The 7,279-nt window shown below is 41.0% G+C and overlaps 1 long non-coding RNA gene across 1 annotated transcript; it reads left to right on the top strand.

The window, feature by feature from the left end:
- Positions 1 to 583: 583 nt before the first annotated feature.
- LOC310760034 lies at positions 584 to 6,644 on the top strand. Its single transcript, XR_014546709.1, has 3 exons — positions 584 to 670; positions 5,529 to 5,663; positions 6,046 to 6,644. It is a non-coding gene; the product is annotated as an uncharacterized lncRNA (long non-coding RNA).
- The last annotated feature ends 635 nt before the right edge of the window (positions 6,645 to 7,279 follow it).

Genomic DNA, 7,279 nt, shown 5'->3' with positions numbered 1-7,279 from the left:
CCCGCCGAATTCAACAGGGCGTCTTCTTCCACAGAGGGGAGGGTCTCGCTAAAGATAGTAGGGAGCCTACTCGGGCTTAGGGCCGCGAGACGAAAAAGAGCCCTTGCGCCCTTAATGGCTGCACGGAAGGGGGAGATTGCCGCGCTGCTTCAGGAGAAGCTGTACCGGATTCCCTCTTCTGCACCACGCAACTCTTAAAGCTGTCTGCCCCCCGGCCACATTATTGTGTCGCGGCCACTTGGATGCCATAGGATGGCCACTATCCTGTGACACTTACTGCGGAATGAAGTCGGCGGGGTGTTCTTTTCAGGAAGCATGCTCAGTCCTCAAGTGTGTTCAGGAATGCGGGCCTTCATCAGACATAAGTCACAATAAGATCTGTCCTGTACAATTGTATAAAATATTGCATTGCTGGGAATAGGTGGTGACTGATTTCAGGGTGAATATAAAATGTGCCAGGGTATGGCCTGGGGGGAATATGATGCAACTATCTTGTTGAAGATAAGCAGGTCTGGTCTGGGCAGTGCTTGGATGAAAGACTACCTGAGAAGGCTATGCCATCTTGAGTTCCACGATGGAAGGAAACAGGAGCATTAATGTACTATGTAAATAAATACTAAGGAAACAAAGTGTAACCTGACTGATGAGGATAGCAGCTTGTCATTAGCAGGTAAGTAAAGGTAAGCACCCTTCCAACATTAAGCATCTAAACTCACAGCCCCACTCCAACTCATACCTCTTCATCTTAATCGAGTATGGAGTTTACTTTGTTGCTCAGCAGAAATGAACCAGATGGCGTGCCCCAGTGAGTCCTCTTCAGTAGCAGAGGTGCTGGAGAATTCAAACTATACATCCCAGCAACACCTTGGAAGCCACCACAGTTTTGGAATAGTGGAGAGGAGAGTGTTAGGAGATGGTTCTCAAAAGTACACAGCATGCTTTCATGATCCACCAGGTTTTCGGGGTAGTAGCTGTCAATGGACCTATTGTGAACAACTGTCACCTTTTAATAATAAAATGTTCGTAACTACTGCTCTAATTAAATCACAGTGTGAATCACATTAAAAGGCATTACACAATGTAAACTAACAAGTCATTTTAAATTTACTTAGGCAAATTTATTTAGGCATGGGGAGAGGAGAGGGAGGGGAAGTTCCTTTCCTCAGCCAGAAGTTCTTGCACTAATGGAACTACTTTGGTCAATCACACCCATAGTTAAGCTATTTTCCAAGTGATGAATTTACTTTCAAATGTTAATTGTGTTGTACCTGCATTTAGACAGCACTTTATTCCATTTTCCAGACGTTTCCTTACCTGATAATGTTTACATTTTATGTGAGCTTTCACACAATGTAAAAGTCGCTTCTGGAAATCTAGCAGAGGTTTGATGCTCCTTTCTGTCTTAATTGCTTCCAGAAAAAAAGATCTGTTTGCAACCCCATTAACACACAAAACTGTTGGAGTTTTGCACTGTAATTCCCCACCCCCACCCCACTGTAATGGAACATGCCATGTGACAAAATTTGCGGCATGATTCTGGTATACAGCTCTTTCCTGCAAGGGGAAACGTGGAGGACCAAAGCATGCATGCACGTTATTGTTATGACATGCATAATGACACCTGCTGTTGTGTCACACTAAACCCACTGGTGTGAATGAAAGTAAATGTGACATGGCAGTATATCGATGAAAAAGCCACAGTTCCGTAGTGCAACGGGTCATGCAGAATAAACGGAATGTTAGTCCTCACCAACTGTAGCAGCTAGTGTTCAGTGGCATATTGCCTCCAAATCTGGAGGCTTCATATAACCCTAATGAAGAATTATAATAATTATAATAACCATGTTATTTCCTGGACTCAATGCATTGTAGAGCGGAGATCAGTAATTCAGAGCAAGCTGTCTTTCTTATCAATCTTCTGCATAAGCCCTTACAATTGTTCATGAAACAAAGTTAGAAAACTGCTCAGGAACACACACAAATGTTTCATACACCACATAATATGTGAGGACCAGAAATGTCTTTTTTGCAAGGTCTGTCATATCTACAAACCACGTCTCAGCTTGTATCATCTAACTTTCTTTTGAAACTTTCGGGTTCAGATACATGACACACTTAGGGAAATGTTGCCAGGCAACTAAGAGTGCCCCAATAAAGTTAACTGAAACTTTCCTATTTGCTTTCATAGGAACAGAATGTTTGGTCCAAACTTTCATTTCTCTTTTCATTACTGTTTGGTGCAGTCCTTTCTAACCTCTAGCAGCAGAGTACATGATTCTGTTTTCTAGCAAGAAAATTTGCTCTTGTCATATTTAATAAACACATCCTGCTTATTGGAATGATAGACAATGTTGTTCATTTGTTTATGACTTCTGTTTTGTGCAAACCTGCCACAAGAAGCAGCATTTGATTTTAAAAATTAAGTTCAGGACAATCATAAAACTCAGAATGATAAGCGCTAGTTTTACAGTGGGAATGAAATATACTTAAGGACAAATTGGAAGAACAAACTTGTCATTCTTAATTAGGGTCACTTGCTTGACAATGGAAGGTGAAATGAATTTTAGGATTCTGAAGATTAGCATGCTGCAGTCCTAATGCCAAAAGCCACTGGTGTTCTATCTTGTGGACCAAAGTCCAGTGACCTTGGAATTCATTCAATCAATCTCACTGGTTGTCCATTCAGTTTCTTGCCCAGGAGCATTAAAAACATTGCAAAATATGAAAATGGATTTTCTGAGCTGGAATGATATAAATGAGATGAGACACTCTACTTGAAATGGGAATCACATAAGATAAGCACTAAGCAAATCACCATCTGCACATCTTGTGTGGAATAATGAGAACATAAGAGTCCTACTGGATCAGATCAAAACCCTATCTAGTTCTGCATCTTGTTATTACAGTGGCAAACCAGATGCCTATGGGAAGTTCACAAGCAGGACCAGAGTGCAACAGCACTCCCCACTTGTGATTCCCAGTAGTTGGTATTCAGAGGCACCCTGCCTCCAACATAGCAACTGAGCCTGGTAGCTACTGATTGCCTTATCCTCCATGAATGAGTGTAATACTCTTTTAAAGCCATTCAAATTGGTGAGCACCACTGCATTCTGTGCAAGTGAATTGCATAGATTCACGATGCGCTGTATGAAAAACTACTTGTCCGTCCAGATGGTCCCAAGTTCTAGTACAGTGGTACCTCAGGTTAAGAATTTAATTTGTTCCGGAGGTCCGTTCTTAACCTGAAACTGTCCTTAACCTGAAGCACCACTTTAGCTAGTGGGGCCTCCCGCTGCTGCTGCGCCATCGCTGCACAATTTCTGTTCTCATCCTGAAGCAAAGTTCTTTACCCAAGGTACTATTTCTGGGTTAGCGGAGTCTGTAACCTGAAGCGTCTGTAACCCGAGGTACCACTGTATTCATAAATGAATTCCAAGGCTTACATTTTCTTTTCTTTTTTAAACTCCTCTTCCACCAACCCAAAACTCTGCTTATTTTAAACTAGGAAGTGGATGCTTCCAATCTTCACATCACAGGGGTGCTAAAGCACACAAGTTTGAGGCCCACCCCAGGATCACTCATGTAGTGCAACATTATGGTTAACATTACAATTTCTGTTGTCATCCTGAAGCAAAGTTCTTTACCCAAGGTACTATTTCTGGGTTAGCGGAGTCTGTAACCTGAAGCGTCTGTAACCTGAAGCGTCTGTAACCTGAGGTACCACTGTATTATGAGACGGGAAGAAAAAACTTCTCCATATGTACTTGTGTATAGTGTTGTGTTAAAATGATATAAATGATACAGCTATACACCTGCATCTTGTCTCCCCTGACTTATTTTTCCTCCTGAACTAAAAAGCCCCATATAGAACCTTTCCTCATATAGAAGTTGCTCCAGTCCTTTGATAATTTGGCTTGCCTTTTTCTGTGTCTGTGTACTGAGAAATATGCATGGTGAACCATGAAGTGGTTGGCCACTGTGGAGAACTGAATGCTTGGCTGATCCAGCAGTTCTTATGCTCATATGTAAGGATTTGGTACATACATCTTCCACACAACTCTTAGTCTTTTTAGCTTTCCCTTAAAGTATATCAGAGGTTTTATCTAAGCAATGAACTCTTACTTCACCTTATATTTCCCATTAGGTGAAATCAGGGTTCTCTCTCTCTCTCTCTCTCTCTCTCTCTCTCTCTCTCTCTCACACACACACACACACACACACACACTTCACTACTTTATTGCAAATATTTTCACTTTTCCCAAAATCCCTCAAAAGTTTTTGCCCAGGCCGAAGCATCTAAACTCAGCAACAATGTTACTGAATTGCATTGTGTTCTGAAAAGTTCTGTCATGAGACAGGGGAAGCTGTTTTAACATTAGGCAGTCTTGCTGTCTGGTATATTCCTGACCAGCTGAAACTGATTGCAATCATACAGTATCACATGTACTAAAAGCACATCATGTTGTGCATTGCTGGGCCTTTGGGCACGACTTCATTTTCCAGAAGCTTCCTTGATAAACATTGTGCTTAATTGCCCTGTCCTTTACTGGCATATAAACTGCCTAATCAGATTGGTCAAGCTTCAGAAAATTTTAACAGATGCCTCAGAAACTTCTTTTGGGCCACTGATCTCATGTGATAAGAAGTAGGAGGGTGGGAAGGTACCATTGAAATCTTTTTTCCTAAGTCGTTATAGACATAAGAAGAATTTATCATGATCTCAGGTAACGTATATTACTGTTTTTACTTTTTGGATGGATTTTGTTTGTTTTTCTTTCAATAAAGCATTAAAAAAAATATTTCCCCCTAAACAATATAGGAACTTCTTACACTAACCCATGAAATGGAAAACAGGTACAGGAAAACAGTTGCCAACCTTTTTGTGTGAGTGGGCACATTTGGAACTTTTGGAAAGTGCCACAGAGTCCAGTCAAAAAATGGTTGTCATAGGATATGGCATAACTCTAAATGACTGCCATGTCTGAAGGAGCAGAAAGAGAGACAGGATCACAAAATGGTGCAGACTTCCTTCCCATCAGCCTACCAGTCAATGGTGGAAAAGGCATCCAAATCGGCCACCAACATGCTCACTCACAGGAAAAAAAGCTCTTTGCACATATTCTCTGCTCAGAGTAGAAAGGAGAATGGTTGTCCAGACCAGTCCAGGCATCCAATGAAATTGGGGCATATTCAAGATATGCGTTCAGTGTAGGAGAGGCTAAGCTAGTGTAAAAAGGCAGGAAGACTAAACAGTCTTTCATGTATTGATGGGATATGTATTGAGATCTTTTGCAGGCACCATAGGAGGTACTGGTAGCACACTGGTGCCCATGGACACCATGCTGGGGATCTCAATGCAGTTTCCACTCATCTCAACCCACTAATGTATGTAAAGCAACAAACAAGGGCAAATATGTCTATGAACTACTATCAATCACATTCTAGATACTGAGGCTGTGTATGATCCATGGTGGTGCAGTATGTGCATTGCTCCATTTATATTTGTGATTTCTCCTTTGCTTCTTCAGTCTTCTGAATTTTTCAAAACCCTATCAAGCTAATGTATCAGATGGAACTTGCAGTGGGTAGACCTCTACTGCCTAAATTGCAAAGGACCGCCTGAATGGGGAAAAGCCCTATTCATGTCTAGCTTGGAATCGTGTGTAAGTTTTCCTTAGCGCATATCCAAACCTGAGTTCTGCTTAAAACAGGGATTCACAGTATCACATTCATCTTGACTGAGTGTTCCCACAAGGTACGTTCTGCATGAACAGGTCCTATGCCTGCAACATGCTCTATAATATGTATTTAAATTGTGGTTTCTCCATTAATCAACAGTGACATGCCATCATCAGCACCAGACACTGAAAATGGTTGCTCTGCTTCATAGACTGGACATTTTGACAGTGCTGAAAGGTGCAGGAAAGCTTCTAGAGGGGCAAGTAGCATGAATGTTGAAAAAAGGAAAGACACAGGGGTGGTGGAGCCAGCATTTTTATACTCTTCTATGCTCAAATAACAGCTTTCTCCTTGTGTAACCCACAGGAGGAAGCTGAGGAGTTGCCAACTTACTTCATCAAGAAAGGGAATGTCTCATACAGCTCAGAGAAGGGAGGGCTGGTGCTCCAAACGTTCCTGAAGGACTCCTGAGAAAGCTCTCCAGAAATCATTGCGACTTGGCAGACAGAGATTGGCTTAAGCCCAAATGAATGTGGAACACAGAAACATAAAATGGAATAATGCAAACAAAGACTGCTTAACATGTCAACAAAGTCGGGGGTTGGAGGTTTTGGTGTGTTGTTTGCATCGTGCCATGCTTGCTGTATTTTTTTCACTGTATGCAAGGTACTGCTTTCTGTGATTTCCAAGTGGATTCAGAGGCATTTCATCTGCTCACCAGTTCTTCTAGCTAATAAGGAATTTTTCAATGCCAAGAAAAATCACCATGCTGAGACATGCCTCTAAAAATTATCTTGGTTCAGAGTCTCTTGTTTTGAAGCTGATTAATCGAATTCACACCCCCATTCCATTAGCACCATCCCATACATCATCTTTCTGATTACATAAGGGATAGTATAGTATCTGGTCAGATAAGCAAGTGTCAGGGAGAGGCACTCATTCCTGGAAGAGGCACACTGAGCCAGGATTTTCCTCTATTGACAACAACTGTAAAGAGTGGAGTACTGTGTAGTTCACTCAGTTATGCCATGATTTATTATTATTTTTGTAATAAATTACTGTGTCATGCTCAGCATCAATGGGCAGTTGTAGACTATAGATAACAGCAACATGATTTCTTCTTCTTAACAACAACAACAACAGCAGCAGCAGCAGCAACAACAACAACAACAACAACAACATTATTATCCACCCTTCACCAACAGGTTCAGGATAGGTTACAACAATTTTAAATTCAGAAGTAAAAACAGTTAAACCATATTGCATTCAGAAGAATAGAGTGGGTCCCGAAACACATATCTCAGATGTCAGTAGTACTTGTATTATTACAATATAGTTAATGAAAAATTGAGGCTATTACACCTACTTTCATGATTTCTATTCTATACTAATATTCCAATGTTATTTAGCAACACACCAGGGTTATTCAAAGTGTGCTTTTGTCAATACTACTGACTAAGTAAGCTCTGGGGTTTAATGGAACTCATAATAGGAAAGAAGAGGATATTGGAATGCCAATCACTGAAGAAATCTCTTTAACGTTAATAGTTTCAGGAGGCAGTCTTTTAATTAACAATACACTTCTCGTGAAATTAATAGG

Source organism: Podarcis filfolensis (assembly GCF_964270895.1).
Source record: "Podarcis filfolensis genome assembly, chromosome: 3".
NCBI lineage: Eukaryota > Metazoa > Chordata > Lepidosauria > Squamata > Lacertidae > Podarcis > Podarcis filfolensis.
The sequence above is the reverse complement of the archived record's forward strand: the minus strand, read 5'-3'. Positions and strand labels throughout refer to the sequence as shown.